This window comes from Calidris pugnax, unplaced genomic scaffold (assembly GCF_001431845.1).
Source record: "Calidris pugnax isolate Ruff unplaced genomic scaffold, ASM143184v1 scaffold81, whole genome shotgun sequence".
NCBI classification, from domain to species: domain Eukaryota; kingdom Metazoa; phylum Chordata; class Aves; order Charadriiformes; family Scolopacidae; genus Calidris; species Calidris pugnax.
In genome coordinates, this window is record NW_015090880.1 from 5,040,229 (window position 1) to 5,065,371 (window position 25,143).

General features: G+C 44.8%; 1 protein-coding gene across 1 annotated transcript in view; it reads left to right on the forward strand.

Annotated features, from left to right (window-relative positions):
- Nucleotides 1-412: 412 nt before the first annotated feature.
- The window catches only part of FOXP1 (forkhead box P1), a 434,070-nt gene continuing 409,339 nt past the window's right edge, over nucleotides 413-25,143 (forward strand). The window contains exon 1 of the mRNA XM_014946782.1: nucleotides 413-508. The gene's annotated coding sequence lies outside the window, so the exon portion shown is untranslated. The remainder of the gene's footprint in view (nucleotides 509-25,143) is intronic.

Sequence of the window (25,143 nt, forward strand, 5' to 3'; positions counted from 1 at the left end):
CCTGGAAAAAAAAAAAAAAAAGAAAAAAGAAGAAAAAAAAAAAAAGAGCTGAAGCCCGGCTGCGCGGGCAGGGCTGCGCGGGGCGCAGCGGCGGCGGCCCCCTCCCCACCGCCCCGCAACTATTAATTATCCGGCGGCCCCGGCGCGGAGAGCATCGGCGGGCTGGCTGCGGAGCGCCGCGACTTTAGCGAGTCTTCCTTCTGCCACTTCGCTGTAATGATTTTAATTGCCTGGTTTTTGCTTTGAGTGAGCCGAGCCGAGCGAGATTACTTCTTCTTTTTTTTTTTTTTTATTTTTTTTATTTTTTTTTTCTTTTTTTTTCCTCCCTTTCCCCCCCCGATTTCCCCCCAAAGGCTGGCAGCAGCAGCGCTCAGAGCTCCCGTGCCCACCCCAGGTATCTGCCGCCTGCGAGCGCTCTCAGAGCCGCTTCTCTATAGAGAAGTGAAGCTGGAGCCCAACTTCTGTGCTCAGAAGTTTTAAGGTTTCATTTTTAGTCACTGTTCTTTGAGTGAGTAACGTGTGTATATACTGCTTTGTAGCGTGTCGTCGCCACGCCGTTAGCCTGCTGATTTCTAGGGTGCTGGATGGTTATCAATATTAAAACAATTCTCTAAACTATGTTTCCTTTCCGTACTAGTTTTTCTAAACTTGGCGGTTTTTACCTGCTTTTGACCATAATGTTGATGGCACTAATGACAGCTGCTTAATTAGAACAAAGTTTCAAGAATGTCGTCGAAGAAACTTGCTGCTTGTGCTGTTAATCCACGGTTTACTTGAATGTTTCAGCGGAGGGAAATTAGGCATTCCACTCGATTTAGTATTATTTTTACAGTTTTTGTTACTGCTGAGAAGCTCCTACTTTTTGTAAGTTTGAGAGAGCCTGAAATAATTCAAGTTCTCAGAAAAGCAAGCACAGGGAAGGAGGCACCGTGCATCTTCGCAACTAGATTTTGGGGGGAAAGAAGGGGAAATCAGGGCTACTGGTTTCAGTTTCTCTCCTCTGAATCTTTTTCCCCTGCACATTTTATTTGAACTGTCTCCCAACCATATTGAATGGACCAGGGCACTGGGGGAGGAAGCTCTTCACTAGTTACCATTCAAAAGGTGTCGGCTAAAATCTCATTGCAAAAAGGTATTGTAGCTTTAACATCTTGCATTGGCAGCATTCTTCCCCCTTAGTCTTTGGATTAGTCATTGTATGAGAGACAGAAAAAAAAAAAATCACTTTTTTTTTTTTTTTTTTTCTGGAAAAAGTAAAGTAAACAGCCTCCAACAAGTGAACCTTGACAACCCAGATTAAGGAAGGCAGGAGAGATCAAACAAAGCTGCTGCTGGGCTGTTGTCAGGAGCTGCCTCACTGAAAGCTCTGGACTATTCGATCAGGCAGCAGGGCTATATGTTCACTTATGCAGAAATGGACCATTACAAATGCTGATCTTTGTTGTGAAACCAAAGGATAACTTTGAGAAAAATAACTACTATTTCGAACAAGGCTTTTTGTTGCTTGCGATTTTGATTGCAAAGTTAGTTTTTTTGTGCATGGGCTGGGTTTTGGGTTCTGTTTTTTTTTTCTTCTTTTTTTTTTTTTTTTTTTTTTTTTGAGTGATAGTGGTTTGGAACGTGTTGTGTACACTTTCAGAGAGACTTAGGATTTGATTTTATTTCTGCTGTCTAGAGCTTTTCAGTAGTGTAATGTTGAAAACCGTAAAAGTTGAGTGGAATTCAGCTTTTATTTCTGGGTCTCTGAGTTGTGAGCAAACATAGATTTTTGTTTTTTGGTTTTTTGTATTTTTTTTTCTGTGTGTGTAAGTGCTGTGCTGATGTATAATTGAGGAGTTTGGTTGTGATTAAGCATTGCATCTTGTGTGAGTGCATTCCTAGAGTTTAGAAAACTTGTGATGTCTTTGCCTCAAACGTTATTATCAGCCAGTCAGGGTAGCACCTTATGTTTGAAATGCCCAGATTTTTGCAGAGCTGTGTGTAACTTGTCTTAGTGACTACATTAGAAACATTCTGTTACTTTGTAGCTTTTTAGTGGAAATAGTAGCAAAGGATATTGACGGATACTTGATTTTACGTCAATAAACAATTAGTATTTAAGTATTAGTCAAACTCAACCAGTGGGAGTTTGGTTATTTTTGTTGCTTGACACTTTCATGTTTGTATTCAAACACTTCGCTGCAAACTTTACAAATATTCCCCCTTGTTCGTTTCTTTCAAGTGTTCCCAAACAATGGAAGTACCTATTAAAAAAAATATCTGAGAAGGCTGTTACCCTAATGTATATTAATCAGGAGGCAGACCAAGTGCACATCTACTGAAGAATTAAGAAATCCAAACCTTTTTTGCCTAAGTATTTCTTTAATTAGCAGTGCAGATCACACAATAAGTACTTTATACTTTTTATAAGGTAAGGTTTCATAACCATCCTGCATAACTTATAAAGCCTGTAGATTTTTATGGTATATACTTTAATTAGATAATAAAAAGTATGTGTGTTAAACATGCACATGTATGCTATTAAGCCATTTTGGGTAATGTGTAATGTTTTTTAACATCTATAAGCATTTTCTGCTTAAATCAGTTCCACCAGTAATCCTAACGCCGCTAGTTTTTGTACTGGTAAGAGAAAGAGCAGGAAAGTTGAGCAGGGAATTATGCATTGGACATTATTGCACAGCATATGCTGCAATATGCTTTTTTCTTGGAGTGGATCACCTTTTTTGAAGAGCTAAAATTTGCATTATCATCCGTGGTATGATATACCATAAACCTTTGTTGCTCCAGAATTGTTCCTGTTTCGCAGCACTGTAAAAAAAATTAGGGAAAAGGCTGGTGGTAAAAAGGCAAATTTATGGAATGCAGCTTAGCATTTAGTATTTGTACTGCTTATGGTCATTTATGTTGAGAGATTGAACCAGATAATGTAATTCCTTTTGTGAAATATCTGTTGAGCATGTATTTGTATATCAAATGAAATAACATATGCACACACATATGTAGGATATGCATGTAAAATACAGTTATTTCTGCAAGGCTGTCCGGTTATTTATAGGGCATAATGATACTTCTGTCATCTTAAATTTTCTCCGAGACGCTTTAATAAATTTAAATAGATTATATGCTGTCAGAAAATAGTATAAATTTTGTTTACGATTCACTTGCTTTAAGGTACTTATACTAAAGAAGCTCATTTAACCCCAAGACTGAGTAGCATTAAGTGGTGAGAGGAGTCTGCTGAAGAGCTGCTGCTGCCCTTTGCTCTTGTGATAATCTTAAATTACTACAATTTAATTGCAACTTCAAGGCACCGAGCTGAAATATTTTTATGCAGCTGAGGCAGGGCTGGAGAAGATGTGGGGAGGTTTTTTTGCAGGTAGCTGGGTTTCTCTTGGGAAGGGCAGCGTTCAGGCCTTTCCTGCTTTTTTCGGAGGGCATCCCTCCCAGCTCCGGGTCCCTGCTCCCTGGGAGGGAGGGAAGGAGGGGAGCTTTCCCCAGGGGGGTATTCCCAGCTCGGAGGGAGCAGGATGAGGCCCTGCAGTGCTCGGGCAGCTTGGCTGCACAAGAGCCTTGTTTGCTCTCGGTGTTGAAGCTGGTGTTGGAATTAAATAGCACAGGGTAGTTATTCCTCAAAGGAGCCCTGCTATCGAGTTGCTTCCCGGAGCTTTTTTTCGGGGTGGGAAGGGGCTGGCAGCTGGAGGTGAAGACCAGGGGGCACGGGTGGCACCCCGCTCTGAAAATACGGCCTGCTGGCTTGTCGCTGTGACAAGGTCCCCGCGTCCCCTGAGGTGACTTCAGGGGACATCCAGCCACGCAGGGCCCCATCCAGAGCTCGCTGGCATCAACCAGGGCTTCTGCTGGTGTCGCTGCCTTGGGGACTGGTGTTAGGTCTGTGTCACTAACTTGTATCACTGAAACTTTTCCTTTTCCCCCCCCCCACTTTACGTGTACTCACGTGTTTTCACACCCGGTGAGCGGTTCAGCAGAGTTCGGAGCCAGAAAGCCTTTTTTGCCGAGTGGAATTTCTAAGGGCTGTGCACTAGAGATCAGCAGCGCCTTTGCCATCGTTCTTTAAGAGGTCTTGGCACCCAAACTTTCCTGAAATGCTTGGAAAGGTACGGCCGGGCTGGGGCTCCCTGACTTTATCCCGCTGAGGACACGCGTAAGTGCTCGGCCGCGTTAGAAGCGCAGCGGTTTTTCGGATGGTGAGCCTGGTTTTGCCTTGGCCAAAACCTCGCAAAAATGCCTCGTTGCAAGAAGAAATGGAAAAATCTCGTGGTCGGGAGAAGGGCTGGCTTTTGGGGCTGCTGGAAACGCTGCTCGCAGCCACCCCGCTCCCACCAGCTCCCGGTGCCTTGGGGATTGCAGCCTCCGTAGGTAACAAGGTGATGGCAGTGTATATAGAGAGGGGGGGGAGAAAAAGTCAGACAGAATAAATCATGCAGTCAGTAGGGGAAAAACTTAATTGTGGCAACTCTGTACTCTTTTAATTAAAAAAAAAAATAAAAAATCTATATTTTGTTCTATAGAGGAACCAGCTGTTCTATTTTTAGGAGATCAGATATTTGTTGGTTGGGATGTCTGGAGTGTTTTAACATGTGCTTTTTTTTTTTTTTTTTCTTTCTTACTTCAGCACTGGAGCTCCCAAGTCAGAGAAGCTGCTGGCTCTGTTCGCGTGCAGCCTTCTTTGCAAATATGCTCTAGGGTTTTGTCTTGCTATTCTCCTGGCACCGATCTCTTCCATGCATTGCAAGTGAAGAGGCTGATGTATAATGGCTGTTTGTGTGTGGCAAGTATCCAGAATAATCTTGATAACTTTTTTGTTCAGCGCCACCCTGAAAATGAAGATAGTATTCTATGGAAAATGAGCAAAGAGAAGAGCGTGGGCAAAATCAATTTCTTTCCAAGAAGCGTCTGGTACCTGAGGAGGACTAAATAATTTTTCTCCTCTCGTTGACCCTCCCTGTCCTGTTTTTAAAACATCTCCATTTTAGTGCCTTGAAATTGTAATTAAGTTGTAGTAATTTAAGATTATTGCGAGAGTGCAAAGGGCAAGAGAAGCTCTTTAGAAGTCTCATCTCAACACTTAATGCTACTCAGTCAGGGGGTTAAATGAGTTTCCTCGATGTGAGTACTTAAAGTAACTAAATCGTAAACAAAATTTATACTATATTCTGACAACTAATAATCTATTTAAATTACATTAAAGTATGTGTGTGAAAATTTAATTAAAGATGGAAATACTGTCAAGCCCTGTAAATATCTTGACAGATCTACTGAAATGGAACCCATATCGTAAAATATTTACATATATCCGAGAGGCTACGGCGTTTCTGGGAGCGCTGCTCTGAAACTCATGGTGGGCTTTTTTTTTTTTTTTTTCCCCTCCCAGTTTCCCCTTCGGTTGCGATGGTCTGGGAAAGCAACACAAATAAACACCCAGGATGTTTTATGCGGGTGATTCTCCGGTGTATTGTTTACTCCTAATCGTTCTCTCCGCACAGCAACTTGTCACTGCTGGGTTTTGATTAGAAGTGCCTATTTCCTCGATAAGTTGCTTTTTTCTCCATAAGTTGCTTTCAGGCTGCTGTTGGTTGGGGCCCCTCGTGCAGCGGGATAACGATGGGTGGCATTTGCAGGGTGGCAGCCCTGGCTGTGCGGTCCCCAAGCCAACTTTCCACTGGGTGTCTGGCCCACAGCACGGTGCTGCAGGGTCTCTCGTGTTGTTGTGACTACGGATTTTGTGGATTTTTTTTCAGGTAGAAAGTGCTTACAACTTTTTTTTTTTATTTTATATGGAAATATGTATGGAAGTGATGCCGCTCGCTGCGCGGGACCCTTCTTGCTGGCACATCTCCGTTGCAGGATGTGGTCCCAGGGTCCTTTCAAGATGAGGAATATTTTCCCTTGGGTCCAACTGGGTCTGGCTGAAACTTCAGCCAAACTTTGGTCCTTCTTAAGACCCACCCACCGGGATTCGGGATGCAGCCAAAGGCAGGTGGTTTTGCTGGGAAGGTGCAGGATAAGCCCTGCTTTCTCATCGCCCGGCCATGGGTTGGGGTGAACTCCTGAACCCACCCGCCGGGATTTGGGATGCAGCCAAAGGCAGGCGGTTTTGCTGGGAAGGTGCAGGATGAGCCCTGCTTTCTCATCGCCCGGCCATGGGTTGGGGTGAACTCCTGCCCCTCCTGGCTTGGGGTGAACATCCCTGGAGTTGCAGGGTCGCAGGAGGAGGGTGAGGATTTGGGCACGGAGAGAAGGCTGGTGTGGGAGCGTGGTGCTGGGGGTGCTGGAGAACCCAGTAAGGGCCAGGCGCTGGGGTGCTGAGCACTGACAGAAGGTGGCACAGTTCGGCAGGTTGGCTGGAGCCTCTAACGGCATCGTTAGTTTTCCCCTCTTCGCCAGACATTTCCTTTCATGTTGGATCCCAGTTTTAGCTGTACTTCCCGATCAGTCCTGTCATCTTGTTGCTAACAATTAGGGTCAAGTGTTCTTTCCTTGGGCTCTCCACAGCCTTCGTGTTGGGGTCCCTCCCTCCCTCCCCCAGCTCCTAGCCTAAGCTGTTTGTTCATTAATTAGTAGATTGGGCGTATTAACACATGAGTAAACCGGGGTAGTCGGACTTCCCAAGGCATCTCGGGAAACCCTCTCTGGTTTTATGTGGCCGGACACGCACTATTGCTGATTTAGATAGCGGAGCCGATGATGCCCGAGTGTTGTTAAGGGCGAGATAAATAGAGAGAGCCCAGCAGTGAGCAGAATGTCATGTCTCTATTAAAAAAGCTTGTGATAAAGGAAGATAAAATGGTGAGGGGGGGGGATTGCTGGTGTGTTCAGAGCAGCCGCTAAACATCTGATCGCAAAAATCGATGCCGTGTTCCCCTTCCTGCAAAAAGCCTTGCCCGCAGAATTCATGCCTGAGCCTGGGTTTGATTGCAGCGAGCGGTGGAGCCCTGAAAGGACTTTTGTTCTTGCCAAAAAAAAAAAAAAAAAAAGGCGGCCGGGGGGGTTCTCAGGGATTCAGGAGCTGTCTGAGCCAGGATTCAAACATCCCTCCCCGGTTCCCTTTGAAGTGGCTGCCCCTCTTCGGCAGCGGCGCGGTGGTCCCGGGTTGCTGATGAAGTTGTTGCAGGCTCCTTGCTCCGTGCTGCCTCGTACCTTGAGGTTTTTTTTTTCCCTGGCACCACAACCACCTGCCTTTCTGATGGAAAGTCAGTTCCTGTCCGGTGGTCGGTCCTCGGCTTCACGGCAGAATAGCAGCAGTGCAGATTTTTGTGTATTTGAGTCTTTTTCTCGGTCGGGCGCAGCGGCTGCTCTGCAGAAGTGAAAAATGTAACTGATTATAAAGAAATGAGTGGTCGCAGCAGACGAGAGGGGAGCGGTATTAATTTTACCAGTTCTGTAATGAAACATGCAGGAAAACGTTAAATCATCTCAGCCTTGTTTGCTGAAAGGATGTTAATCATTCCATTAAGAAGGATTAAGTAATTAACTGATATTTCTTTAGGAACCAGTGTCATTTTTAAAAAGCATCTTCCTAGTGTCGCACGGGGAATGCGAAGTTGATGGTTCTCTTTTGCTACTGGAGAGCTCGGAGCCGAGCCCAAGTGGGACACCTCTTCCCAAGAAACTTCTGGGAATGTGAAGGGGACAGAAAGAGTTGGGTTTTCTCTGTCAAATAAAACGTGCTATTCTAATAGTCTTTTGATTGCAAGGATGTCTTTTATGACTTTTGTCAGCTGGGCCCAAACAGCCTTCTTTAGGAGTAGTCTGTTCGGGATTAAGAAGTTAAAACCTTCTTGAAGTGTTCCTCTTGTTGCTCTTTCTCTTTTTTTTTTTTTTTTTTTTTCTTTTATGTTGTAATAGTAAGCTTGCTGACAGTGAGTCATGAACTCTATCTCCCGTGAACCTCATGACAAATTTTTGTTAGCCGGTCAGGCAGCTCGCTTAGCTCATCCGGCCCAGTTCCCACGTTCTGTACTTGCCCTGGAAAGAAAAATTCCATTAAAATCGGTGGTGTAAATCCTCCTTTCCTCCTAGGGCAGGAATCCCTCTAAGAGCAGTGGCAGTGGAGGGGGCCGTGGGGCATCACGGAGCAGCTCCCAGCGTTGGGAGGACCTTGAAGCTGGATTGGGCAGGGGCAGGACGCGGCCAGCGAGGCTTTTGCTGATGCTCAGTCAGGTCAAAAGTAGGTTTTGGAGGGGGTGCAGGTGCAGATGGAGGAGCAGGTGGGCAGAGGAGAACAATGACAATATTTTTCACCCTTTCATTCTTGAAGGATGGGATTGAAGCCCCCGGATGGTGAAGCAGGGCAGGGGCTGGGGAAGCATCTGTGTTAGCGCGTCTGCATCCTGTGCTCCCGAGCTCCTGCCTTTCTCCCAGGGCTCAACGGCTTTTTTGCATTGATGGAGAAAGTGGAATTTGGCATTAACCTTGTGAAATTGCTGCCGTTTCTCACATAATGGCCCCAACTTCTAATATCGCAGTTAGTGATACTGAAACTATCCCCAAACTGGAATTTTCTGTGAGTGATATGAATTCTGCCCAGCGAGTAGCACAGGACAGGGGCACCAATTGCCTTAGTATTGATACTCTCTGCTTTCATAACTGCTCTACTTCTCAAACAGGGCTCCTCCAGACAATCTCATGTAAACGCTGTTGATCAGTGTACTGTAAACTATTCCTCCCCCTCGGGTGAATTTCATAAATAGGTGTATTTCCTTGTGTAGTATATGAGACAGCCAGATTTTGCTGTGGTTATGTAGCCTAAGCCCCAAATACCTCTACTTAAGTCATGGGAGCTGAGTTAAATAAGAATAAAAAATAATAATAAAAAAAATAAATCAGTTTGGCTCAGAGAATAAAAATCTCTGAATATTCACGCATGTAACATGTAATAAGAATCTATCTGGATGTTTGTACAGAACATCCTAGCCTATATCTACCTTAGCAGATTTAGAGGAGAGATTTTTGTCAGTAAGTTTTGCAATAGTAATAATGTGTTAACAGCTTCGGTAACTTACTTTAATCAGAGAGTTGTGTCAGGGGCCCCATCCTGTTCTGGTTGAATTAAATGAGTGCAGGGAGAAGGAGGCTCTGAAATAGCTGGTAGGAAATTGTTTTTGTTGGTTTTAAATGACATGCCTGTGCGTCGATGTTCGGATAATGTATATGAGATTTGTAAGGCTCCTGAGTTGTACATTTGCAAACATGAAAATGTATTTTTCAGCGATAAATTATTTGATGCTTAAAAGGCTTGGAAAGAGGAATGTCAAAAGTATGCAGCGTAATTATTGTTTGTACAAGTATTTTAAAGTCATTCTCTGGCCAACCCACCTGAGTTTTCTGAAGGCCAGTAGTGTGAGGAACGGTGGTCTTATTCAGAAAACCTTTCTGGTCCATCGTTTCAGCTACAGGATTTAACTGACAATGGGAAAAACTCATCTCGGTATATTTTAGCTGATGTCATACTGTGCACATTTATTCTGATTTTTTTTTTTCTTCACTGCTAGAAAAGCAGTAGCTAGAGCACCCAAAAATACTGTTTCATAAAAGTTGAAATGCAACACTACCCGTGAATTAAATGAAAATATCGTAAGTCTATTCAGCATATTCCTAGTATTAAATAGTCAGAGAAGACTAGGTATTTCCTATTTATTTTTCAGATTGGCTGGAATATGGTCTTTCCAGAAAAGGGTCCTCGGACAGTTGAAGGGGAAATCTGATTTTTCAATGCATGTTTTATAGTTGCCAGGGAATTCCGATCGTGCAGAAGCGGGCTGTGTGGAAATGGAAATTTATTAACTAGGATTTCTAGGGATTATAATAGATGCCATTAGATTGAGGCACGCTCATAGAGAGGTAAACTGGTAAATCTGAACAAACTGAAAAATAGTAGCTATATGCGCCTGGCTCTGTTATCAAACTTGCTGCATAAGCCAGAGTTTATGCACTGTGATAATGCTAATGACCAGCAGAGCCAATGATGCATGACTGGAGGAAATCAGTGGTATAATCGGAGAAAGTTATCAGGTTTTTGTCATTAAATATTAGTGATAAATAATACACTTCATTTTGAGGAGATAGGACGTATTTAATTCTGATGTGGAGAGTTTCAATTTAATAAGGGGCATTGCTGAGCAAAATGATAATCTTTTGTAATTTAAAGGGAAAAATAAAAATGCATTTGTTTCAGCATAATCTCCTGGCGGCCGCCCCTCACTGCTGTTTGTCTTCACTGGTGTCTGATAGCGAAGAGCATCTTTGCAGCTATTTGAGATGGCTGTTTATAACAGGGTGTTTTATCTAAGTTATTAGTTTGCAACACAGAACAAATTACAAGAGACCAGAATCGAAGGGGATCTGTTTAGTGTACTAGATACCTTCTTTCATTTTCTGCTTAAAAATGTGAATATTGCAGCAAATCTGTTCTCTGTGGAGCGCTTCCCCTAGAAAACAGCCCGCCTGTCCAGACAGTAACAGGAAGAAAGGGACGAGGACAAAAGATATAGATAAATTGGATCTCGTTTTGCAAGTTATCTTTTAAGTCAGTGGGAGAACAAGGAGGAGAAGTATAGCTTAAACTGAAGTAAGAGGGTTATTAATAGTCTCTATAAAGGACAGTTTGCACCAGGAAAAAAAAAAAAAAAATCTGGTTGGCTTTTTTTAGCGAAACAGGCTAACACCCAGTGTAAATCTGTGTCATTAACTGAAGCAGTGCGTGATTTTTAGAGCATCCCTTTTCCTCTTGTGAGGCTCTGCCTGCGGAGGCTGGTCCCCTGGGCTGGAAGCAGATGCTGTACGGTGTCTACCTTAGGGAGGCTTCACTTGCCAGCTGCAGGACCTCTGCCCGTGGCCCCCTGTGAGGAGATACCACCGGTTTTGCCCAACGAGTGGCTTTTTTGTAACGCGGCCAGGATCTTCCCACCGCCCCTCGGGAGTCGTGCTCCAGCACCGAATCTCAGCTCCAGTTTCCAGAATTAGATGGCACAGTGAGTAAACACAGCGCACTTGCCAGTTCTCACATCCTCTTTTGCAGCGAGTATTGCAGCAAATCCTGCAGGTTTGACTCATCTCCCAAGTTCTTCGCTGATTCGAAGCAAATCTCATCTGACTTTTGAGAAGGAGCTGGAAGTCTGGCCGTAGCTCCTGAGAGCACAGTCCCTTCTCTGTGTGAACGCCACGCGCCTGAGTCGGCCTCTGCAGAAACTTGGGCAGCTCTGAGTAACTTCAGTTGGAATTTTGTGCCTGTATCTAAGGGTAAAATTTGGCCTGCAGTCAGCCTTTATTGAAAGCTTTATGGAAATACTTTGTTCTCGCTATGCACAAATATTTACATTCTGGTGGGAAGGTTTTTTTTTTCCCCCTCCATTTCTTTGGTGGTTTTTTTTTTTTTTTTTGGTTGGGTTTTTTGTTTTTTTCTCCCCCTCTGCTCTATGCCATAAGCACAAGGAGGGGGTGGAAGGTATTATGCGTAATGCCCTGTCAGTTAAAAAATAATATTCAGGTTTTCAACTGGTATTTCTCTGGGTAAATTGGAAGGGGAAGGGCATGCAGAGCAGAAAACTTTCCTGGGTAAATAAAAGTAGTGTCAGGTACAGCCCCCGTTTTAAGAACAGAATGTCTTAATGTTTCTGTTCCTTGGCGTTGAATCACCTCCGCATGTCAACCTCTGCCTGGTGGATGCTCTCAGCAGATTGAGGAGGAGGACACATTGCTCTGCAAGTGCATTACAATGGTCCACACGTGTGCCGTGACTCAAGCGCGCTCACAACTTCATGACATGTATCAAAAGAGAATTGTTTCCTTGGAAAGCCGTAATCTTCTTTGTTTTTTGGTGTGGTTTTTTTTTTCTGAGATGAAGGCTGACGCTGCTTTCACAGACTATTTGACAGCGTGCTGGGTGCTGTGTAGAATGAGGGCTTGGTTCAGGTTGCAGCTCAGTAGATGTAGGTCTGTCCGCTTGTCCCTGGGCACTTCAGATCGTGTCCCCCACGCTTCAGCTGACTCCACCTGACCACAGGCTGAGACCACCTGGGAAGCTAGACCAGCACAAAACTAGCTTATCCAGGAAAAAAATGTTTTCTGCCCAGTTGGGCATCCTCATTGGACTTTCCGACAGGATAGATGGGGAGGGACTGTTTGTCGGAGACTGTAACAATAGGATGTTGTCCTAAAACCAGGGTAATGGTTTTAAACTGAAAGAGGGTAGACTGAGATGAGATCTCAGGAAGAAATTCTTTCCTGTGAGGGTGGTAAGAGCCTGGCCCAGCTTGCCCAGAGGAGCTGTGGCTGCCCCATCCCTGGAGGGGTTCAAGGCCAGGCTGGATGGGGCTTTGGGCAACCTGGTCTGGTGGGAGGTGTCCCTGCCCAGGGCAGGGGGTTGGAACTGGATGATCTTTAAGGTCCCTTCCAACCCAAACCATTCTATGATTCTTTGGAGGTCAGAGGAGGGACCAAAGGGGTCAGGGCCACCCCCTTGATAAACCTCTGGCCTCTTGGTTGACTTTCCTGAAATGTGAAATCTCTGCCAGAGGCTTTGTGTCTGAACCTGCTCTTCCTCTGGGCAGAGGAGTCCTCCCAGCCCTGGGACATGCTCCCAGCAGTGCCTGCTGGTGGGACCGCCACCCCAGTGCAAGTATGGGTCTTCATTTCATTGTTAATTGAGCAGTGCTCCCTTAGTGCCACGTAGTAAGATCACTAACGTGCACATCCTGAAAAGCCCGGCATCGTGTTTTCTTTAGGTTTTTTTCTTCCCCGATAGCGGTAGATGATGAGCTGGTTCTAGAGGCTGCATGTTTTTGATAAGGGCACTGAGAGATACCCAACTTGCTAGCTGCTAGGGTTTTTTTTTGTTGTTTTTATAAGACTTATCTGTGCAATGAGCAAATACAGCTGCATATAAAACTCGGATAAAGCTGTGTCCGGCCTGCTACCTAACTTCTGAGTTAAAGAACCAAAGTTGATAAGGAAATAGATGGCCAGAGCTCAGCCACATCACGCAGGTTTACACCAACACAGGGACTAACCCGTAGCCTCTGTTCACTCGGTGTCGTGCAAGATGTGCGTGTGGGATGTGTCGTGGTGTGACGGTGGCCGGGGAGCGTGGCCACCAGCTCTCTCTGTGGCCGGGCCTCCTGCCAGCCCAGCTGTGGGCACCGGCGGTCGTTAGCGTGGGGCTCGCTCAGGCTTATATAGGGGGGGGGTTTGAGCACAGCTTTAAATACGGTGCGTGCTTTTATTGCTTCTGAAATGGGCGCAGGTGCACGTTAGCGGGAAGTGAAACTGGAGGAGCCCTGAGGGAGCCTCGCTCAGGCCGTGCCGAGCAGGTAGAGCCCACCAGTGTTAGCACCTTGCTGGTAATCTGGCACGGTGTTGCCATTCACACGTGTCACGGGGGTTATGGGGGTGAAGTCGTGCCAAGTTTGGCAGGGACCTGATCCCTCTACCCGGTGGTGCGAGTGGGCTGTGTGCTGGAGGTCGGCCTCCATCCCCACGAGGGGTCATCATCTCATCCGTGAGGGCTCAGCTTGCGTGGCTGTCCCCATGCGCCGGTGGGAAGGGATGGGTAGGGTGTTTTGGGAGGGGTTAGCACCATGGAGCCACGTCCATGACTGTCTCCAAGCCTTGCTGAGTAACCAGTGTCTGCTGATGAGGTGGGGTGAGGCTGGTCCATGCCTCATGTGTTTTCCTTCAGAGCTGATGGATAATTTTAGAGAGACTGGAAACAGCAGGAGTGTTGGTGGTGGGAGGAAGGACCGGTGCCCACTGGACAGGGCTGGCTGTGGTGGTGTTTCGGGGGAAGAGACCCAGACCTTCACCACCCTGGGGCCTCCTTGGTGTTGCACAAGGTTGTCTGCCTTCTTCAGCTGACGGCCCCGTTAACTACCCGTTTTTGCATTGTCTTGTTGAGGAATTTGAATGTGCAGTCTGTGAACCGAGGCATCAAAGCATTAAGCCTCACTTTTAATTATTACCTTTACTTTTGGAAAGGAGTAGCAGTCAGAATAAAATACTTTGTAGGAATAAAATACTTATTATCCACCTTTTTCTCCTCCTTGGTTTGTGCCCGACTTGCATTGCCAGGTCTCCTCAGGGGTGCCTGATGTGAACCACTCCTGTCCTCGTCTCTTCACCGAGTGCTGAGGTTTCATGTTCTGCATGTGCAATTATACATAATCCTAAATATTGCTCACCTCGTGTTAGGGTTATTCACTGTTTGTTCTTATGTGTCAACACCATATCTGATGGGAGCCTTAATTGCTCTCCATTCTCCTGTATTTTTCCTTTTCCTCCTAAGCCTGTTGGAGGGAGAGCCCAAGCCAACGCTACCAGGGGATGGGCTCTCCCCCTTGCCAGGCTGCACATGCAGCAAGTGCCTGGAAAAATGCCCCTCCAAGTCATTATGAGTTAAGTGTTGCAGACAGAAGCAGAGATGAAGCTCTGTGAGAAGACCTATGACTTGATCCAAGAATTATGTGATGTGAAAAGATGGAGAGAAAAGCAAACTTCTCACCCAAGGCATGGAGGCTGTGATGCTCCTGCACCAGTGTGCTCTGGTGTAGACATCTAGAGGCTGCTGAGATCTCCACCATCCCACCCATGTCTCTGCCAGCGCCTGTCACTGCGGTGCCATAGCCAGGAGACCCCGTGCAGGTTCTGGTTGTTGGTGGTGAAGCTGCTTGTGGTTGTTAGGAGCTGAAGCTGGCCATACAAGCAGTTAGTTTCCCAGTAACTAGCTAGCAAGAAAATTGTGGATCTGCAGGTATTTCCCACATCTGGATATACCATGTTTGTTACCATCAAGGTAAGTGACGTAAACCCCATTTTTCTCTAGTACGGCAAAACACTTGTTACAAATGAACTCAGTTTTACTCCATTTATCAAAGCAAGCCTGCAGCAGGAGATACTCTGGGCATCCAACCCTGAGCATCCTGTCCCTTGCCCCGCTGTTCTCATCTGGGACTCTGCCTGCACCGAGTGCCACTGAATATATCTGTTAAATGAATGAGAATGTGGAGGAAGATGCTGAGATTTCAGAATGGCAGAAATTAGTCCAAGGATTAGGATTATTAGGAGACAGCAAATGCAAAAATCCTGAGTTTCACATGGCTGGTTACCCAAACCTGCTGTTGTGGCAAAGAAATGGAAGGAACCTCCATTGGTAGCTGGTGTGTCCAGTGCTAACAGTGTAGAGTGCATCTTCCAGTCTGCATTGAAATAAAACTAAAAAAGTAATTAGGCAGTGGTTGATTACCTCTTGTTTTTATACAAGTGTAGTATCGAGCACAAATTAAAAACAACCTTGAAACTGCACAGATTCATAAAACTGTACACTGGGATTTTAAAAATTACCTCCATTGGAATCCTGGAAGCATCTGTTACATAATTAATGCACTTAAAAATATATTCTATTTATGATTAATCCAGGACTGTAGTGTGTGCTAGTTAAATGTCTGGATCCCAGGGTGCAATGCGAGGAAAGAAATGCTGTTGTAATCTATTTGATGGTTATAGGAAAGGACATTTGCTACAAATAAATACATTTTCCTTAGTCTTTTTATTTGTCAGGGCCAAGCTTATGTCTGTTGTGCTGAGTTTGTTGACTGGTAAATGTTTTGAGATTTATGCTGATAATTTTGTAGATCTACTGGAAAAAATAACTCAAGAATAATTAGGGAGATTGACCATACAGTAATGTACCACATGTGTGACAGCGTTACTGGGTTGATGATCTTGGGTATGGTATATGCAATTAAAAGTGCTAAGGCTCAGTACCACGAAGCTTTTCAAACGCTCTCTGAGATACACAAATGCTTTAGGGAATGTGTGTTTCCCAAAGGATAACTTGCCAAAGTTACTGGGTGCCTTGGGTCTCCTCTCCAGAGGAGTATTTCAGGCTGAGAGCTTCCGGGTGAGAGTGGTGGAGCAGACACAGCAGGCACACGTACAACGTGACAAACCTCAGCCTGCCCAGGTTTTCTTATCAGGAAGGTTTTGGGGACTCTGTAGCCTTTTTTTTGCCTTTTTTTTGCCTTTTTTTTTTTTTTAATTTTTTTTTTTTTTTATTGGAGGCTTTTGAGTTGGCATCAAGCCACCGGGTCCTGGAACGGTTTCTAGCATTGCATTTCCTCTGAGAGATTTTTCTCTCTGCTCTCTGTTTCTGTTCCCTTTTCTTTTTTTTTTTTTGCCTCCCCCTTCATCTGACCACTGTCTCGCCGGGTTGGTATGGGGTCACGCCATGTAAAACCCTTTTCTTCTTCCATCTTATTTTCATTACTGATTTGTAAAAGCCTGCAAGCTGTACGATTGTCCATCGCCCTGTTGTGTTCCAGGGTGATGGTCCCATGTTATGGTGGGCTGCAGGTGGCTGTGAGTCCCATGTTCCCCTGCCCTCCCGGGGCTGGCTGAGCATCCTGGCTGGAAGGCAGGAGCTGCACGGTGCTGTGAAGGCCTGTAAAAAAGTCCATTTCCAAATGATTATTAAGTGAACAAAAAAACCCCAATGGGACTTTGAGCAACCTGGTCTGGTGGGAGCTGGCCATAGCAGGGGGCTTGGAACTAGATGTTCTTTGGGGTCCCTTCCAACCCAAACAATTCTATGAATTGTCACGTGTCGTGCTCAGGAAGAGTTTTGAGGTTGGTGTTGCAGGTCCTGTTGCACCTGATCAATCCTGTGTCACTGCTGGATTATTAAAGGGGTTACCCATACTGAACCCATCTTTGATGTACCTGCCTGCCCCACCGCTGGCGGTGTGCCGAGAGGTGTCACAGCATGGAGGTTGGCACCTCTATGTGTTGGGCTCTGCCCTGGTGGCCTAGACCTACAGTGGAGAGAAGATAGTGATGAGGAGGGGAAGACAGTTGACTAGCTCCTGTTTGCCTTTGATGTCTCTGTGCCCATCTGTATGGTCTTTGGGCACCATCCCCAGTATGGATGCTGGAGGCACCATTGCAGATTGCAGCTTTCAGAGAGGTGTGAGGCACACAACAGCCCAACTCTGCCCCGGCGTCCTCTCCCCAGGGCTGTCTGCACTGCCAATACTGGAAGCAAGTCACTAATGAACTTGGATTTCCACTCGCTGTCAGTTGTCTTAAATTGTTTCTGCACTTCAGAGTCCTTGAAGTCCCTTCCAAACGTAACGAGGGAGGAGCCAGCCTGGTTTTGTGAGAGATGGAGGCACTGTAGCCTGTGTTGAGAAAACTCTTACCCATGGACACTGCTCTTGGCTCTTCCTCGGCATTAATCTCGATGGAGATGTTACTTCTGACTTTTCCCACTGTATAATGTGAACCCTTGTTATCTCTGCAGTATAAAAGCGTACTCAGCATGGGCTTTTCCTTGAGTCCTGAAGAGAGGTAGATGTTGAGATATGTGTGTGCCAGACTGTTTGTTTTTCTAGCAAATTGGGACAAAAAAAAAAAAATTGATTACTATTAGTAACTTAATTTTCTGCAAACTAAAGGGCCCCAAAGAGAAACCCACTTCAAAAGCTCTTCTTTTCTTCCTTTTTTTTTTCTTTAACAAAGGATACGTTTTAGCTGTATTTCAGTGGTCTAGGGTTTCAGCCACTTTCTTTGATACGGATTTGTGTAAAAGCAGTTGTGTTAGACAGAAGGAAATGATAAAATCTACAAATTCAGGCAAAGGATGAGAAGGGCAGTGGATAGCGAGGAATGGAGATGGGTTTGGATCTATTGAGTGTCCCTATGAGCAGACCTTGGTTCCTGTGCTCGTTATGGGCCAGGTCGGGGATGTTTGGCGAGTCTAATGGGTTGGGGGGGTGGCTGATAGAAATGAAAGCAAAGATTTTGGGGAAAAGCAGAATTTGGTGACTTCAGTAGTGCAAGTTTATTTTTAGAACTTGATTGCATTTGAGTCGCTAGCATTAGGAAAACTTCTTAGCTCACGTTATACTGCGAATTTCTTTATTTTTAAAGTGGAAATTTTGCAAGCTGACGTTGTGCAGCATGCGTAGTACGATTTGGCTGACAGCATTGTCTGGCAAAAGAAATAACCAAATTATTATTCAGTCATGGGTTTTTAACAGCCGCAAAGCAAGTGGATGTTAACTAAATGATGCAATTTATTCCCTTCCTGCTTATTGCCAGCTTGCCTATTACAGAGAGACTGCCAGCTTTAAATAAGTGGTACCCAGATGGTAGTCGCATGACGCCCACTTGGTTACAGAGCCTAAGCAGGGAATAACTCGGCAGCCACTACAAGCTGTGGGTCAATTGAGGGGGAATGCCTGTTGCTTCACAGTTTTGCATATGTAAATCTGTTAATGTTATGTCAGTATTGTGCGGTCTAAACACAAGCATTGCCTTTCTCTGGGGCCCAGATGAACTTGGATCGCCGCCCAGTTAATGAGGAGCCGGGTGCGGAGCGGCAGGCGGAGGCTGCCGCCGCCGTTCCCTTTCCTCGCCGTGAACTTGCCGCATCCCGGATGCTCTCCGCGATGCCGGCCGGAGCAGCGGGGCGAAGGCACCCTCCCCCCTACCCTTACCCCCTCTATTTTTAGGCACGGAAGAGGGTTGGCTTGGTCCTCTTCCCCCCTCCCCATCCCCGGCTGACGTTTTTCTTTCTGTCTGCCACACTTCTGCGCTCGCCTTCATGGGCTGCAGATGTGGCGCGCAGCCGCCTCCCAGAAGTCATGAACTGTGTCGTCTGCGCCCTTTTAACAGCCAACATCTGCTGCGGCCGCCTGATGGAAGAGGCATGGAAACAATTTTGGGGGAGAGCGCCGAAGTTTGGCCCCGCAGACGATTGCTTTTTTATTAATTGCATTGAGATAGTTACCCTACGAGTCAGGTTTGAAACCGATTCCACCCCCCCTCCCTCCTTTTTTTATTTTTTATTATTGTTTTAAAAGCAGTAGTTAAAATTGTTTGACATGGGAACGCTTTTTATTGTTGATCATTGCTGGTTCTGAAAAGTTTATTACAATGGGTGAAAACAACAACCAAAAAAACCCATAAAAAAAGCTGGGGCTGTAATATGCTTAAAGGCTAAAAAAGTACCAATAGTGTTGATTTAACCAAAGAAAATGTTCCTGGAGGTATTGTAAATTTTATGTGCCAGATGAAAAGCATTAAGTGTGCTATTTTTCACGAAGGAAAAACATTCTGATTTTTAACCATTTTGTAAATTATATTAATGCCGTAATACGGCTTAAAAAGTCTTGGGCCTGTTCCAGGAGCGCTCGCCCCGTGAGAAGGTCCCGGGGGGGTTGCGGGTCGGGGGCCCTCCCCGGAGCAGGGTTTGGTGCAGGGACTCAGTGGGCAGAAATCTAGCTTTTTTGGGCAAAGCACTCCATTGTCGCTTTTCTCCCCCCCCCTTTTCTTCTTTTTTTTGGAAGTTGCAAGGGACTATTTTAAAATGCAGCAGGAATAAAACTCGGGGAGAAAATAAGCTGCTTTGGAATGTAGCGGAAAGCTGAGATGCTTCAGTATTTTATCTTTATTTTGCTAATTATTTGTCATGGAGATCTGAGTTGATTCCCTGAGATTTCTAATAAGCCTCTTAAGAGTAATTTTTTTGGCTAATGGTAATTTTCCTCCTCTTGATGTTCCCCAGCTAAAGTATTGCAGTGCTGCTTGTGCTTCTCGGGGTTCAGAATACGGACCAGCAACAGGAAGAATTGATGAGGAAAACCAAAGGGCCCGTAAGCGCCGTGGGGATTGTGTGGGTTTATAACTTAGAGGCTGGGCTGGGCTGGAAATTTGTCCAGCAATTGTCCTTTTTGATGGAAAATTAGTTAGCAGTTGTTGAAGAGCCTGTAGCAAATTCTTATACAATAAAGGTAAATCAAGCTAAGCATTGGTTTATATGTGATTTTTTTTTTCAGTTCCCTATATTAGCGTAAGAACTATAGCTTACCCTACTGAAAACTTAATTAGGCAAACAGAATGCTATGTTAGCAGACACTTACAAACCCAATGTGCTCAGGACTGGATTCAAATAAGTTAATAAGAGTTATATTAGGTGTTTCTAATGGTGCTTTCCATTTTTTAAAATAAATGCTGCCTTTGGTAATAACCAACCCACACCTTTTTGGGTAATAGTTTAATTGAAAGGCTTGATTGTGTCCGTTTAGTCACAGAGGATCCCTGCTGCTGTGTGATGTGTTAATGTGGGTCTCTTTGTACCCCTTCTCTTTGGATGCCTAATGTAAAGCCCCAAAGGGAGAGCACTGGGGTGAGAGGAGGAAAGAGTCTGCTGTGGGGTACGCTCAGAAGAGCCATCAGACAGGAGCAGAACAAATCTTCAGAGTCTGTGTGGGTGTAGGGGTGCGTGCATGTTTGTATGTAATGTATTTAAAATGCCAATAGCTTATGCCTTTTGAAGGCTCCGAATCATAGCTGTCATATTAGCTATACCATTTCCAAAAATAATGTGAGGAACAGACTGATACTGATTGTTCAAAAAAGCATCATTATTCTGCGATACTTTTTTGGGCTTCTAACATCCCCATTTAAAACAGGTGTTTCCATGCAGAATTTCTCAAAAAATTGTTTGCTGAAAGGGTTTTGATTCCAAATTAAAGGTATTTTCTTAGCGTTGTTTTTTTTTTTTTTTTTTTTCTAGAAGAGGGAATGACAAGGGGAGAGGGGAGGAACCCTCTTATTTTCTTTCTTACTCATTTTAGCAAATATATTTTTGGACAAAGACACCTCCCTGGAAGCGTTCAAGGCCAGGTTGGATGGGACTTTGAGCAGCCCAGTCTAGTGGAAGATGTCCCTGCACATGGCAGGGGGGTTGGAACTAGATGATCTTTAAAGTCCTTTCCAACCCAAACCATTCTATGATTCCATGATTCTAGTGCAAAGTCTTGCAAATTTAAGCTGGTGCTCAAAAGTCTGGGACTTGGTTACTCCATACCTGATGTTACACCATTTCCTCCGTGTCTGTGTGCTTCTGTCTGCAAAGTGAGATTGGGGAAAAGTTGCTGTATTAAGAGCCTGCTGAAGGTTTTAAATAATGCTTGTGGAGTGCTGAGATCATTTAGCAGAGGGCATTTTGATAGTAAGAAAAATCATTGTCTTCAGGTGGTCTCAGCCTCAGCGTGAAGGCTCTGTTGGTGCGATGGAGGGGGTCTGTGTGTTTCTTAACAGTGATTTTGTACTGTTCTAGCTGAATACGCCTGATTTTGTGCCACCAAGCAGAATTGTCAGTGGTTGCAGACTTTAGAGCATTTCTTGAATATCACTAAAGCAGCATTTGTTTGTTATGGTGTTGATACAGATCATGGCATATATGCCTTCTTAAAACTCATTTTAATGTAGTGTTTGTGTGTGGCGGACCAGTAAAAGTGTGTGGGTCTGTGCTGGGTATGGCAACCTTTGTTTGGCAAAGCAAGCAGTGCCTGGTTACCTGATAAGAGTAGTCTTACCAGAAAATAAGTGGTACAGCAGTGTTTGAAAAAAGCCAACAAAAACCAAAGCAGAGGAGAGTGAGTAAAAATGCTGTTAGTTTGCATCGTTTTACACCCATCCCTAAACAAGAGAAACCTTCAGCGCTAAGAAGTGCTCAGTGTAGAGCTTGAGAGGTCCTTCCGAAGCAGAGACGTTTGGGGGATTCCCTGAGAGAAGATCAGATAAGATGGTAAGTGGAGGATTCAGGCGGAAAAGCGGTTTGGAATTGCAAATCAGTGGTTTGCCCATAAGTGCTTTGGCTTGGCTGTGGTGTTTTCTGATCATATATATATATATCTTTTTTTTTTTTTCCCCAAAGATCTCAAGTAATTTTTCACCCCTGTCTTTAAGCTCTCTTGAAAGGGTCCTGATTTTCAAAGGCTGAGGATGGTTGCTCACTCCAGAGCTCTGCAGGCGGATGGGAAATCACTGCTTGCTCTCTCCAAGCTCCTGATCTCTGTCTCTGATAGAGCTCCACACTTTCAAATGCTTCAGCATAACTCGTTAGTTTCTTGCACAATGTAGGAGGTTGAATAAATATGATTTCTGCAATATGTATGTATACATAGATATATGTATGTATATATAAAGCAATGAAACTTGGACATGCTGGGTGTTAAGCAGCTCGCCAAAAGCAACAGGAGGAACCGATGTCAGAACAGGACTTAAATTTATCTGTTGCTCACTGGTGATCCCACAGCTGGCAGGATCCAGCTGAGCAAACTGTGATGTGGTGACTGTTCTGTCTCTTCCCACACAATGTACTTATATTGTAAAATATATATTAAAATATTTAAGGAGTTGGACGTATTTCATGTAATGGCTGGAGGCTGGTAACTTTTAGTGCATCAGTCAGATCAAGCCCTCTAGACCTTGGCCAGTTCTTTCCTAATGTGAAATGTGAAGTCTTCATCTAGGGAAAATAATAAGATTTTCTAAGTTTAATAAATCTACCAACACCTGGCTGCGAGAGAGGTAAGTGGGTTTTGGGGGGTTTTATTGTTTTTATCTGCTTGGTTAGCTTGGAAGAACTAGGAGCAGAGTGGCTGGGTGGCACAGGGACGTGTCCATCCCCACCACTGATGGCATGTGTGACCACAGGTGCAGGTAGGTCCTGGCTGCCTGGCACCTGCATGGGCTCTGCAGGGCTGGCTGTCTCTGGGGACACAGCAGGTCACCACAGCAAAGGTGGTTGAAGCTGCATGAAATGCCCTGTTGATGCTCAGGTCTATGGGAACTTTGATCGTTCTGGTGTGTTGTCATCTTCAGCTTGTCTCATAGTGATGGCCTGTAGTCTGGTCCTCTTGTGTCCTTGCACCTTCACTGCTCTGCTTTCACAGAAGAAATCATTTGAGCAAAGTTTGGGCTATGCTTTCTGCCCCAGATAGGAGTAGAGTGGTTTTATAGACAGCACCAGTATCCAACTGGTGTGCTTATCCTGCATCTCCAAGTCACCTCCAATGCCTAGTGTCCTCTTTCTGGTGGCCTAAAACCTGCAGCTTTATTTCGTCCATGAGGCAGTCGAGCTATCTCGAAGCACTGGCACTCTCAAGACTGAAGAAACTGTTGGCATAACACAAGTATAATTACCATCAGTATAATCAACAAGGATTACTGGATTGATTTCTTTTTTTTTTTTTTCCTTCCTTCAGATGTTTAAGAAACCCCAAACTTGCATAAGAGTACATAACTTGGTAGAGTTCCCCATTGCTGGAGGCATCCTTCTGAGCTGGAGCTCAGCTTCCCCTGGAAGATGCAGGATCTTGCGTGCTGTCAGTTTAGATTATGGATACGGTGTTGCCAAACCATAGGTAGAATTTTTTTTAAAAAAAGATGGCATTGATCATGCCATTTTGGCCAGCAGGATGCTTCCGTGGGTGTGCGTGGCATGTCGGCTGGGGAGCAGGCAGAGAGCTACTGGCAGTGGTGCAGAGGAGCAGGGGAAGGGAACACCAGCAACAAGGAGGATGCTATGAAACGGTGATAGTGATGTGGAGCTTGGGGAGAGGGTTCTTTTGAATCCTCTCTCGATGCTAACTTCACTGCAGTTAAAAAGCTGAAGAAGGTTTGGTCTCCTTGGTGATTTGGGTGAGGGTGAAAATGGCTTTAATCTTTTTGGCTAGAGTCTAAAATGAAGGTATAACCTTAATGCACCTGGCAAAGAAACATGTTTCTTACAGGTGTAGCTTTGTTTTTTGTCCTCTGTTCTCTTGCAAATGAGCATCCCTTTCTTTCTTTTTCTTTTTCTTTTTTTTTTAAACATACATATGCCTCCTTTTGGAAATTCTTGTTTCCACCCAGGCACCTGCATTTTGAGCCTCTATCATGCAGATTCATTTTTCTCTTTAGACATGTGCCATGCTGACAGGCCTAAGGCTAGAACGTGCTTTTTATCTGTGAAGGCTTTCTCTTGTACTTTCACTTGGAGTAGGTGATATTCTTGAGGTGAAGGTGAGGGGCTGTGCTATGGGGCTGCTGCTCCATGTTGAAAGTCTGACCTGGACTTGCGACTTGGATTCAGGAGTATTAAAAGGTTTGCACGTCTGAATGAAAGAAAGCAAGATGTGGATTTTGAAAAGCCCTGTCTGAAAAGTGACTTTTGAGCTTAATTTTTGCAGTTACTTCCATTTATCAAAAAGCAGAAAATCTCAAGAGAAAGGTTGAATTTTGGGGGTTGTGTCCTCATAGTTTGTGTTCTGGCAGGATTTTTTATGCTGGGCTAATATACAAGCAGTGGTCCTGAATGTCACGAGACTCCGTATGAAAAGAAGAGCCCAAACCTCATTGGTTATGAGTGCACTGAAGTTGCATCAAAAGTTCTTTTTGAGAAATATGGCCGTTTTACTGAGTCCTGGTGGCCCAGGCACTATGCCGTGCCATCTTCTGGACTGCCCCTGAAGCATGTTCATTAACTCCCACTGTCTTCTGCATTAGCATTGGCTTCTGTGCTTCATTTAGATTTTCTTTAAAGCATTACATAAACAACTATCGTGTAAATACAGGCGTTTGTAATGGTGCTTTTAAATTAAAAAGACTCTTGGATTCATGCAAGTAGACACATGCTTGCACAAAATAACTTTTGGCTTCCCCCTAACACTGTTCAGAATAATTTAAAGGAAGAAAAGATTTGCAAACAGTTGTAAAAGAGCCATAAAAAACTGTCAAATACCAGACCTTAGCTAATTGTAAACTGTTTTGCTCTTGGAAGTCATACAACATTGATCTCATAGCTGCTTCATTAAGAAGGTGCTTCTCTGTAGCACAGGAGCTGCGTGCTCAGGTAGCCATGAGCAAAACTAGGGAGAGATGTTGGGCTTCTGCTATGAATGCCCAGTATGAACTAGAATAGCTCCAGGCAACTGAAGTATTCTGTACCAAAAAGGAAGGCAAGCATCACAGGGAGCTGAACAGGAAGAAGCTGCAGAGCTGAAATCTTTTTCTTTCCTCCTAACTGCTTCGCCTTAGAGAAGGCACAACATCTCCAGCCCTTTGCAGCAGAGTCTCAGGCATGGCATGGATGAGTTGTGTTTCAGGACCCGCTGGCACAAGAGGATGCAGGAATGGGTGGTAAGTGTGGTAAGGCCAGTAGGTTTGCTCTCTGCCTGTCTGTCCTTATGGAATATGTGCTCATCTTCCATTTTCAAGGTGAGACATGAAAATAATCTTTCCTGGACAGAGAATTGGCTGACATCCCTGGACAGCTGGTTGGTTGCATCTTTTTTTTTT